Here is a 12,505-nt window from a genome sequence, read left to right as displayed (position 1 = left end):
AAATGAATTGTCCGAGGAGACACATGTGCTGACAAAGCAAGAGATTTTATTGGGAAAGGGCACCCGGGTGGAGACAGTAGGGCAAGGGAACCCAGGAGAACTGCTCTGTCAAGTGGCTTGCAGTCTTGGATTTTATGGTGATGGGATTAGCTTCCGGGTTGTCCTTAGCCAATCATTCTGACTCAGAGTCCTTCCTGGAGCTGCATGCCTTGTTCAGCTAAGATGAATTCCAGAGAGGATTCTGGGAGGTGGTTGGACAGGTGGGGACTCCTTTTGACCTTTCCCGAACTCTTCTGGTTGGTGGAGGCTTATCAGTTCCCTATTCCTTACCAGGACCTCCTGTCATAAAACAACTCATGCAAATGGTTACTATGGTGCTTGGCCAGGGTGGGCGGTTTCAATCAGTGTGCTTCCCCTAACAGAACCATTGCACTGGAGTGTTGGACCCCTCAGGGATGTCCTGGTTGAGTCCCCTTTGCCCCCTGGATCCTCATGGTGTCCCCAGGACCACAGAGCATAGGAAAGCCCTGGGTGAAGCACCATATAGATGTTAACTCATTAGTTAGGAAAGACAGGAAGTGGGGTATGAAAGAACATCTGCGTCAAGGAAAACACCTTACCTTGAAACTTATACGTAAGGATACAAAGAGCCAATGCTGGCTCACTTCCCAGTGCCCGCTCGGGTCAGAACTCAGAAGTGATCGGGAACTCCCGGCAAAGCAGCTAGCTCCCCATTGCTTAGAGTTCTGTCCAACAGAACTCTCTGCAGTGATGGAAATGTTCACTATCCACTGTAGGCTGGGAGACAGTTCTCCATGGGTCTCGCATTTCTGCATATTTGAAAGCAGAGGCACTGAATGCCTTTTTTTCTGGACACTTTTCAAGGGCATTTATATAGCCAACAGCTTTGGAAGGAAAAGGTAGTGTCTTCCTCCAGAGCAAAGGACTTCGTGCATCCTGCCTGTTAGAAAAGATCCAGGTCTCCTAAACTCAGAGTTCTAGTCCTATACTGTGACCCAATGCATGTCCATATAAGCAGGTATCTCCGGCCCTCTTCACATTGCCCTGTGGGAACTGGAACTCAGGAAACCAGAGAAAGAAAATGCTGATACTCTGACTGCTGATACTGCTATAAATAATAAAGTCCTTATCTCAAATCCTGAATTCTCATGTCTTCTGCTGGCATCCATGGAACTGGCAGATTAACTTCCTAGCTTGCAACTAGGGCAAGAGGTGAGATTCCTTAAATTTCTTGACACTTTGTATGACACGTGGCTATTAAAAGCTGGAAATGTTTCTAGTGTGACTAAAAAACTAAATTTTAGTTTAAAATTTTTCCTAGTTTTATTAGATATAATTGAGAATATAATTGTGTATATTTAAAGTATAGAAGGTGCTGATTCGATCCATTGTGAAATGATTGCCACAATCAAGTTAATTAACATATATTTATTTAACTCACATAGCTGGGGCTTCCCAGGTGGCACTAGTGGTAAAGAATCCACCTGCCAGTACAGGAGAGGTAGGAGACTCGGGTTCAATCTGTGGGTCAGGGAGATCCCCTGGAGAAGGAAATGGCAGCCTACTTTAGTATTCTTGCCTGGGAAATCCCAAGGACAGAGGAGCATAGTGGGCTAAGTGCATGGGGTTGCAAAGAGTTGGACACAACTGAACACAGAGTCACATGAGGCCAGGGACTACCTTACTGGACCATATTGCTTAGAATGTTCAAGCATCAACTGGCGTGGCTTTGGTCAAGGATACTATTGAGAGAGTTCCTGCATTGAGAGTAAGTTGAGACTTAGCTGATCTCTAAGTTAAAGTCAACATTTAAAACATTAAGATCATGGCATCCGGTCCTATCATTTCATGGCAAATAGATGGGGAAACAATGGAAACAGTGACAGACTTTATTTTCTTGAGTTTCAAAATCACTGCAGATGGTGACTGCAGCCATGAAATTAAAAGTTGCTTGCTCCTTGGAAGAAAAGCTATGACCAACCTAGACAGCATGTTAAAAAGCAGAGACATTACTTTGGCAACAAAGGTCCATCTAGCCAAAGCTATGGTTTTTCCAGTAGTCATGTATGGATGTGAGAGTTGGACCATAAAGAAAGCTGAGTGGCGAAGAATTGATGCTTTTGAACTGTGGTCCTGGAGAAGACTCTTGAGAGTTCCCTGCACTGCAAGGAGATCCAACCAGTCTATCTTAAAGGAAATTAGTCCTGAATTTTCATTGGAAGAACTGATGCTGAAGCTGAAACTCCAATACTTTGGTCACCTGATGTGCAGAACTGACTCACTAGAAAAGACCCTGATGCTGGGAAAATTGAAGGCAGGAGGAGAAGGGACAACAGAGGATGAGATGCTTGGATGGCATCACTGACTCAATGAACATGAGTTTGAGCAAGCTCCAGGAGCTGGTGATGGACAGGGAAGCCTGGTGTGCTGCAGTCCATGGGGTCGCAAAGAGTTGGACACGACTGAGCAACTGCACTGAACTTACTGAAGTTATTTTCAGTATTTGAGTTTCCACACTTTTGGGAAGAGTTGAACAGTGAAGAGATATCTTTTCTTTTTTAAAAAATTATATTCAGGGGTGTTTCATGTTACAGGTGAGAGATGAGAGGAAAGAGAAATTGGGCTGAGTTTAGAGCCTGGAGATGGGGAGATGGTCCTCCTGTAGGATATCTCTTGGAGAGGCTTGGAGGCTAGAGGGAGCTTCCCTGGTGGCTCAGATGGTAAAGAATCTGCCTGCAATGCAGGAGACCCAGATTTGATCCCTGGGTCAGGAAGATCCCCTGGAGAAGAAAATGACAACCCATTACAGTACTCTTGCCTAGGAAATTCTGTGGACAGAAGAGCCTGGCAGGCTATAGTTCATGGGGTTACAAGAGTGGGACACGACTTAGCAACTAACCTTACCACCACGACACCTTAAACTTGGAGGCTAGAGAGACAGAAAATATGGCTGGAGAAAATGAGCAGACCAGGGGCCCTTAAAGAATTTTCTCAGCTCAGCCTCCCCTTCCCCTGATCCTGAGAACACCTACATCTGCTCCAGGCTGGCTGAAGACTCCTCAGGGCCCTTCTCAGCTCCCCAGGTTCCTGCCCCTCTCACCTCCCAGCTCAGAACAATCTCCCCTTTGACTGGGGCTCAGGCTCTGCTGACAGGTCAGGTCATATGTACCTAATCAGGAGGAGCTAGGGCCTGAAGGATGATAAACGGGGCTTCTCCTTCAATAAAGTTTGTGCAGAATATTGGAAACAGCTGTGCCAGGTAGTGCCAGAGCCTGTGGGGACCTGGAGGGGGAGGGATGAGATGGGGGAGCACCAGGGCAGAAGTCTAAAGGGTGCTTTGCCGCCCAAAGGCTGACAGAGCTAGTGAGCTTAATCCAAGGCTAGTCTAGAATCCTGGGCTTTGAGGAGAAGAGAGAATGCCCTGGAATCAGAGTACATGGGTCATGGCCAAGCAGATCTTGACTACCTGACAGACATTTATTTGCAATCATTGCTATTTATTTCATAAATATCACACCAACTTCTCTGCAAGTTGCTTTTCTCACCTAACCTCACGAAAGAAAGAGAGAAAGAAAGTGAAGTCACTCAGTCGTGTCCAACTTTTTGCGACCCCATGGACCGCAGCCTACTAGGCTCCTCAGTCCATGGAATTTTCCAGGCAAGAGTACTGGAGTGGGTTGCCATTTCCTTCTCCAGGGGATTTTCCCAACCCAGGGATTGAACCCAGGTCTCCCACACTGCACGCAGACACTTTACTGTCTGAGCCACCAGGGAAGCCTAATGAAAATGCTTCTAATTTATTTTTTCTTATATTGTGGTAAAATAGCTTCCCAGGTGGCTCAGTGGTAAAGAGCCCACCTGCCAACGCAGGAGGTGCATGTGGGATTCCTGTGTCTGGAAGGTCCCCTGGAGAAGGAAGTGGCAACTCACTCTGATATCCTTGCCTGGAGAATCCCATGGACAGAGGAGCCTGGTGGGCTACAATGCATGGGGTCGCAAAGAGTCGGCACGACAGAACACACACACAAACATATAACACAACATTTATCATCTCAACTGTTTTTAAGTGTAACTTTCAGTAATGTTAAAGTATTCACATTGCTGAACATCCAACCTCTAGAACTTTTTCATCTTGCAAAACTGAACTTCCATACCCCTTAAACAAGTCCCCCTCCCGCCTCTACCCCAGCCATGGACAACCACCATCCTTTCTGCTTCTATAAGTTTGACCATTAGAGATGTATCTAAACTGGAATCATACAGCGTTTGTCTTTGCGCAATTTATTATTTTGAATAGCTGCATAATGTTATAGTACTGGCGTGGTGGGAAAACCTAACACAAAAAAAATGTTATAAAGAATTTTTTGTATCCATAACCTTGTATACTGGAGTTTGTCAGGGTTTTATCCTACTCCCCTGTAGGATAAACTCCAGAAATGACATGACTCTATTAAAGAGATGCATATTTTTAATTTTTATATATGTTACCAGATCACTTTCTCCAAAGTCCAGGGTAATTCACATACCTGCCAGCTGTATCAGAGAAGGCAATGGCACCCCACTCCAGTACTCTTGCCTGGAAAATCCCATGGATGGAGGAGCCTGGAAGGCTGCAGTCCATGGGGCCGCTGAGGGTTGGACACGATTGAGCGACCACTTTCACTTTTCACTTTCATGCATTGGAGAAGGAAATGGCAACCCACTCCAGTGTTCTTTCCTGGAGAATCCCAGGGACGGGGAACCTGGTGGGCTGCTGTCTCTGGGGTCGCACAGAGTCGGACACGACTGAAGCGACTTAGCAGCAGCAGCCAGCTGTATTTGAGCGTGCATCTCTCCCACGTCTTCACCAGCCCTAGCTATCATCATTCAAGTTTTGCTATTCTAATAAATGAAAAGTGATGTCACGTCTTAAAATTTGCATCTCCTTGGCTATTAGTGAGATTGAGCATCTTCCCGTAAATGTACTGACCATTTGTTTTGTCTGTTTTCAACTAGGTCTTTTCTCCTTCTTATTGTGTATAAGAGCTCTTTGTGTATTATAGATGTTAACTCTTTACTGGTGGTAATTGAAATATTTGCTCCAGTATATAATTTGTCTTTTGATTTTGTATATGTTACCTTTTATTCTTCCAAAATTTAAACATTTAAAATTTTCCTCTATAGCTTCTGGACTTTCTGCTTTGTTTAGAAAAATCTCCTCAAACCCTAGATTGTATAAATATTCTCCTAATTTTTTCCTCATTAAATTGTTTTAAATATTTAAATTGTTTTAAATATTTCCTTGTGAAATTGTTTAAATATAAAAACCAATATTTAAATTGTTTTCAATGTTTAAATTTAAATATATTTAAATCTTTCATCTATTTGAAACTTGGTTTTAATAACTCATGGGGTAGAGAGCTTAACCTTGTTTTGTTTTTTCAGCCAGCCAGCCAGTTGTGTCTATACAATTTATTAAATAAACTATCCTTTTTCCCCACTGGTTTGAAATACCACCTTTATTCTTATACTATAGTCCATATGTTCTGGGTTATATTTCCTGACTGGTTTCTATTTCCATCCCCTGGATCTATTTATCTTGTCTTTTACCTTTAATGTATGATTTGATCACAGTGATTTATAGTTCGTTTTCTTAAGGCCACTTTTACCTAAATACTTCTTCACTGATGTTGTTTTCATCTCGAACATTATACAAATTCCTTCCAGCTGTCAGAGCCTGTGAATGTCAGTAACTCTTCAAGACAAGCCAGAGTCCATCCAGGGAAGGCTGCCCATGTGCCCTTTCAGGAACCAAGCAAGACGGAGGCCAGACAGTGATATTAGATGCTGCTGCTGCTGCTAAGTCGCTTCAGTCGTGTCCAACTCTGGGCGACCCCATAGACGGCAGCCCACCAGGCTCCCCCCATGTGTCTGGGATTCTCCAGGCAAGAACACTGGAGTGGGTTGCCATTTCCTTCTCCAATGCATGAAAGTGAAAAGTGAAAGGGAAGTCCTCAGTTGTGTCTGACTCTTAGCGACCCCACGGACTGCAGCCCACCAGGCTCCTCCATCCATGGGATTTGCCAGGCAAGAGTACTGGAGTGGGGTGCCATTGCCTTCTCCAGATATTAGATTAGTATCTACTATATGCTCAGCATCACTTAGCACTCTGCCTGGCCTTATTAAAAGTGCTTAGTAAAAGCTAGGCATAATTACCAATTTAACATTTATTGAGTGCCAATTATAAGGCTGGGCCCTGTACTTTGTGTAAGAGATTCAAAGAAGTAAAGATCTGGACACTGCTTTTTTTCTTCTCTTGTTTATTTATTTATTTGGCTGTGCTGGGTCTTCTTTGCAGCACGTGGGATCTTCAGTCTGCATTGAGACATTTGGATCTTTAGTTGCAGCATGTGAATTCAGCTGTGGTATGTGGGATCCAGTCCCGTGACCAGGGATCAAATCCCAGGCCCCTGCATTGGGAGTGTAGAGTCTTAGCCACTGGACTACCAAGGAAGTCCCTACTCTAAGGGTTTCATGTCTTAGGTCCATACCCATCCTCTGTCCACTGCTTTGTGATGCTGACCTTGGGCCCTGTGAACCCCATTTCTGCTTTGCTAGCTGTTTCTTCGTGATTTCCCAGTAGGAGCCGCTAAAGGGAAGCTACGGGATGGACAAAGAAGGGTGGGCATCTCCTTGCGCCTGTGTGTTCCCCACACGCCTCACTCCATACTTCTCCACCCCAGCGGCAGCAGGCCCACCCTGAAGCAGCGGCTGAATGCAGTTTGCAGTTTTTCCGACACTGACAGCTTCATCATCCACCACCCACTCCCACACGCCTGCCCCAGAGCACCAGCACCAGCTGGCAGGTGCCTCTTCCTGAGGTCTGGGCACAAGCCCAGGGGTCTTCGCTTCCTGCTCAGAGCCTCCTCCTCAGGGGTCTGAGGCCCAGGCTCTGGGTCCCCCTCCTTGCCATGTTGAAGGTTCGGTGATTCCAGCCTCTTCCTTTGTTTTCCCAGCCCCTGCCGTTGCCAGCTCCATGACACCCAAGCATGCTCTTGTGTTACCTAATTAGCAACTTTATACCCAGTTACCAATTCTTTATAGTCAATTCTCTTTTTCAACTGACTGATGTGATTTCTGTCTCCTGCCTGGACCCCGACTGACACAGGTAATGAAGAATTAAAGTTTTCAGAAGGCTGGGGATCTGCTTCTCTTGGCCGCCCTGCAGAGCACTCCCCCCTCCTCCATTCCCAGAATTATTTGGCTGCCAGTTGCCAAGGAGACGGCTGACAATCTCCAGTTGCCAAGCCTCCCCCTGGAGCTCTACAGAGACATTCTGGAAACTCCCTTCTCCTTCCAGCTCCCCAGCCAGGGAACTTGGAGAATTGAGCCAGGTTGGGGAGCAGGGGATTGGGAGGGGGTGGCGGGGAGCACGCTAGGCCTGAAGATGAAGAGAGAGGCAAGAGCTTTCCTTGAGCCCTGACTTTCTCTGCTGACCTTGGTGCCTGGCTCCTCAACAGCCCTGTCCAGACAGATGCTCACTGGGTCCAGCCAAGACTGAATTCTCCAACCAGGCCCTCAGTCACGGAAAGCTGTCTCAGCACTCCAGGCATGATAGAAGCCCCAGCACCAGCTGGGGCAGGGAAGGGCCTGGAACCTCTCTTAGAGAGGACCGTCTACTGGAGCAGCATTCAATATGCTCTCAGATCTGGTGTCCAGGCCCAGGCTCCAGACTATTTCATAATAGCAATAACAGCAACACTGATGATAACAATAGCAGGCAGGTGGGTGTGAATCTCACTCCACAAACTTACGTGTGCAAGAGTATCTGTTCCTTTATTTCACTAAAATCAGATAAAGTGGATTCCATATTGGAGTCCTTGCCCCTCCCAGGGGTCGCCTGAGTTACCAAAAACAGAGAAGCTTCGAACCTCGGGTTCCTTGTGGTTGCTGCTGATTTTGTAGCCTGAGCCTCTGGGGGCCTCTCCACTTCTCCGCCCCCAGCAGTCATGGCCCTGACCTTGATCCTTTTCCAGGGACCCAGGGACCTGTGACCTATCCTCAACTCAGGAAAATCTCTCCCTCTCCACTCTACCTCCAAATGCTTTTTCCTTTCTCCTACTCATCACTTCCTCTGAGAATACCTACCATGACTTTGGGCTTCACAAAAATAGGGAAATGCTAACTTTGGTGTAGGGCTTCCTTGGTGGCTCAATGGTAAAGAATATGCCTGCCAATGCAGGAGATGCAGGTTCTATCCCTGGATTGGGAAGATCCCCTGGAGAAGGAAATGGCAACTCACTCTTGGGCAATCCTATGGACAGAGGAGCATGGTGGGCTACAGTCCATGGGGTTACAGAAAGTCAGATTCGACTTAGCTGAACAACAACTTTGGTATTAAGCAGGTTTTGCGTCTGCCCTGTAAAAACCCCTGAAGCAATGTGGAACTAAAGACTTGGCTGAAGATGCTTCATCGGTTTTATTTTCACGTAGGGTTTTTTTTCTTTCTCAGTAGCGCGTGCATGCTCAGTTGTTAAGTCGTGTCTGACTCTTTGCAACCCCAAGGACTGTAGCCCTCCAGGCTCCCTTGTCCATGGGATTTTCCAGGTAAGAATACTGGGGTGGGTTGCCGTTTCCTTCTTCAGGATTCTTCGTAGTAGTTGTATTTAATACTTTCCCCAGTGGCTCAGCGGTAAAGACCCTTCAATGCAGGAGATGCAGGAGACATGGGTTCGATCCCTGGGTCAGGAAGATCCCCTGGAGGAGGGCATGCAACCCACCCCAGTGTTTTTACCTGGAGAATCCCATGGATAGAGGAGCCTGGAGGGCTATAGTCCATAGGGTCGCAAAGAGTCAGACACAACTGAAGCAACTTAGCACTCACACATGCATATAACACCTTCTTCTTGACTCTCCTTCCCATCCCTCATCCAACCCCTCTAGGTTCACGAAGATATTTTAGAGATACCATTACATCTCATCCCTGAATGTCTTAGTATTCACTAAAAGACAAACAGAACATTGTCTTATATAAACACACAGCTATTATCACACATAACAAAACCAACAGTTTTTCCAAGAGCAGCCTCCTTTTATAGGGGAAAACTGAGACTTGGAGTAAGTGACTTGTTTGCTGTCGCCCGGCTGGTGGATGACGGAGCCAGGATCTTAACGCTGAGCTGACTCCAAGGTCTGCCCTGGCCTCACGCCCCGATCTGTACAGTGGTTTTTATGCTTTTTACAGTCCTCTCCTCCTTCACCACACTCTTACAACAAGCCCCAGAAGCAGCTGGTGGGCATGACAACCACATTGTTAATCCATCAGGAAATGGAGGCCAGGAGAAACGGGTGTGCTGCGCACCGCAGCCCAGGAAGGGACCACTGAGAGTGGTGAGGAGAGGGAAGGAGGGCTTGTGCCCAGGCAGAGCCAGCAGAGACCCCAGGCCCCAAGGAGCCTCTGCCCTCAGGGTCACACCTCGGCCTCTGCCTCCCCTCCCTTCCTCCCTTGCTCTGTGGTTCTCCCTCTCTTCACCCCTCCACCTAGGCCTTGTTCATTTCCTCTCCGGCCTCCAAGGAGCAGTTTACAAAGTGACTAAGCGGTGACCCCTGCTGGACCCTCTGTCCCTCCGCCCCCCCCCACCCCCCCACCCCTCCTCTCAGCCATGAACTCAGCGGGAGCTGTGTGGACCGCAAAGCCTCTGGCCCATTTCCTCTCCAGCCCTCGGCTCATCTCCCACAGGGGTCCCCAGGGCCTACAGTTGGCCTCCAACAAAGCCCACGTGAACACACATGGAAAAGCCGTTTATTTCTAGGAGCATCTGCTTTCTCTGCTCCAGCCCAACTGTCCCCATCCTTCCATACTCTGCTCCTTCCGAGCGAGGCCTGGGGCTCCAGCATCAGATTCAAGATGGTCGTGACAATCTGGCGAGCTGGCTTAAAACCACAGCACAGAATGAGGGGCCTACAAGTTGACTCAGAGAAGCAGAGATGTGAGGGAAAGACAGGAAGAGGCTGGCATGAGAGTCCCTTGGCCCCAAAGTTGAACAAGTGTCACAGTCTGGTGTGATGCTGCCCACAGCAATGCAGAGGTTCCTGGAAAGTGAGGCAGTGGCCAGAAACCTGGAGAGTGGCTGCAGCCACACCGCTCCCTCGTCCAGAGCTTGGGGAGCACCATGCAGCTGCTGTGTCCACTCAGCATGCTGAGTTCCATCCAGCCTTGCTCGTGAGCCTGGGTGTGGGCCCCATAAAGCAGCGGAATTCAACACACCCTGGTACATGGTGGCCGGGAAGTCAGTGTTTACTAGATGGATAAACAGTGGCAGATTTTATTTTCTTGGGCTGCAGAATCACTGCTGATGGTGACTTGTAGCCATCAAATTAAAAGATGCTTGCTCCTTGAAAAAAAAGCTTTGATAAACCTAGACAGTGTATTAAAAAGCAGAGACATCATTTTGCTGACAAAGCTATGGTTTTCCCAGTAGTCGTGTATGGATGTGAGAGGTAGACCATAAACAAGGCTGAGCACAGAAGAATTGATGATTTTGAACTGGAGAAGATTCTTGAGAGTCCCTTGGACTGCAAGATCAAACCAGTCAATTCTAAAAGGAAATCAACCCTAAATATTCACTGGAAGAACTGATGCTGAAGCTCCAATACTTTGGCCACCTGATGCAAAGAGCCAGCTCATTGGAAAAGAACCTGATGCTGGGAAAGATTGAGGGAAGGAGGAGAAGGGAGTAACAGAGGATAAGATGGTTGGATAGCATCACCAACTCAATGGACTTGAGTTTAAGCAAACTCTGGGAGATAGCAAAGGACAGGGAAGCCTGGCGTGCTGTAGCCCACAGGATCACTAACAGTCAGACACGACTGAGCGACTGAATAACAAGAGATGGATAAGCAAAACCCTAACAGTACAACACTGAGAGAGATAGTGATCTTCTTGCTAGGGAGAAGAAACTTAGCAGTTCCGTGGACCCCTAGCCAGCCCAGAGGGGACGGAGCCCGGGGTGGGTGGGGACAAACTGAAGAAGGCCCAGAGGTAGGGAGCCAGGTGGGAAATGAAGGCATTGGAGACGGGGGAAATGGAGAGAATTCGAGCTCACTGGTGAAATGCAGGCAGCAATGCTGTTTCCTGGCGGGCTGAGAACACCCGGCACACCCAGCACAGACCTGTCAATGGACAGGGACTCTGATTACCACTCAGGTGGAGAAGAGGAGGGCCGGATATGCTGTTGCAAATATTGAATGCCTTTCATTTGAAAGTGGAGAAGGAAATGGCAACCCACTCCAGTATTCTTGCCTGGAGAATCTCAGGGATGGAGGAGCCTGGTGGGCTGCCGTCCTTGGGGTCGCACAGAGTCGGACACGACTGAAGCAACTTAGCAGCAGCAGCAGCATTTGAAAGAGGAATTCGAATAGTTTCACAATGTTTCATTGGAAGAACTCAACCCCAAGGACAGATGTGTCAGGAAAGCAGATTCCGGTTCAACCCAGACACAAAGAGGGCAAGAAAGAGACATTGACTGGACATGCACTGTGGGACGGGGGTTTACCAGATGCTGGATGTGTGTGTGTGTGTGTGTGTGTGTGTGTGTGTGTGTGTGTGTGTTGAGGGGGTGGTTTGGGAAAGATTCAAGTGCGTTTTGTATACTGGGCACTTCATTTCTGTTAGTTTTACATCAGCTCCCCCTCAGATCCTCAGGCATTAGATCCCAGAGGTTGGGGACGCCTACTTTAAGGGGTTCTGATTTACCCTGTCTGGATCCTCATGTTTTCTCTGGATACAGGGGGTGCCAGCCACCCTGGGGTGGATGGCAAGCCCAGATCCCTATTCTCTGCTCCCCAAAGAATGGCTAATGGACATTCTAATGCTCCCCCAGTTAGGATGAAGGCATCAGAAGAGAAGGGCCATAGAGCCAACAGGGGACAGCAAACAGAGGACAGCAGCCTATCTGCCCCACCTATCCCCACTACACGGGACCCCAATCCCCAGGAACCATCTGCCATTCTACTCAAAGCTGAGTTAGGAACGAATGGGGCCTAAAGACCCTGTGGAAGACAGGGAAGAACATTGGCTATGGGTTGAGTGAAGGACAGGGGTCTTTCCACTGTCCTACGGCCACTGAGAAGCCGAGAGTACCACAGCCAACATCCCTGGGCCCAGTGATGCCCTGCCTGGCATCAGCTCTGACAGCCCCTGTCCTGGCTGAGCCCCAGGGAACCTAACACCTGACACCCAAGCTCATCTCACTGGGGTCCAGGAATCTCACCCTCCCCCAAACCCTGCCATCAGATAATGGAAAACTCTGACCTTATGTCAGGTTGTCATAAGAGACAGCTATAGCAGCAGGACGTGCTGAGAACAAGAGAGGGGAGAGAGAGCTGGGATTCAGAGAGGCCAGCCCAGCAAGCTGGTGTCCATTCCATCTCCAGGGCCCTGACTTTGCAGGCCAGATCTGGCCAGGAGCTTGAATGTTAGTACACCGACTATGTGCACCATTCA

Source organism: Bos grunniens, chromosome 29 (genome assembly GCF_055505025.1).
Source record: "Bos grunniens cultivar Pamir isolate PY7600 chromosome 29, Bosgru_T2T1.0, whole genome shotgun sequence".
In the NCBI taxonomy this organism is placed as follows: domain Eukaryota; kingdom Metazoa; phylum Chordata; class Mammalia; order Artiodactyla; family Bovidae; genus Bos; species Bos grunniens.
The sequence above is the reverse complement of the archived record's forward strand: the minus strand, read 5'-3'. Positions refer to the sequence as shown.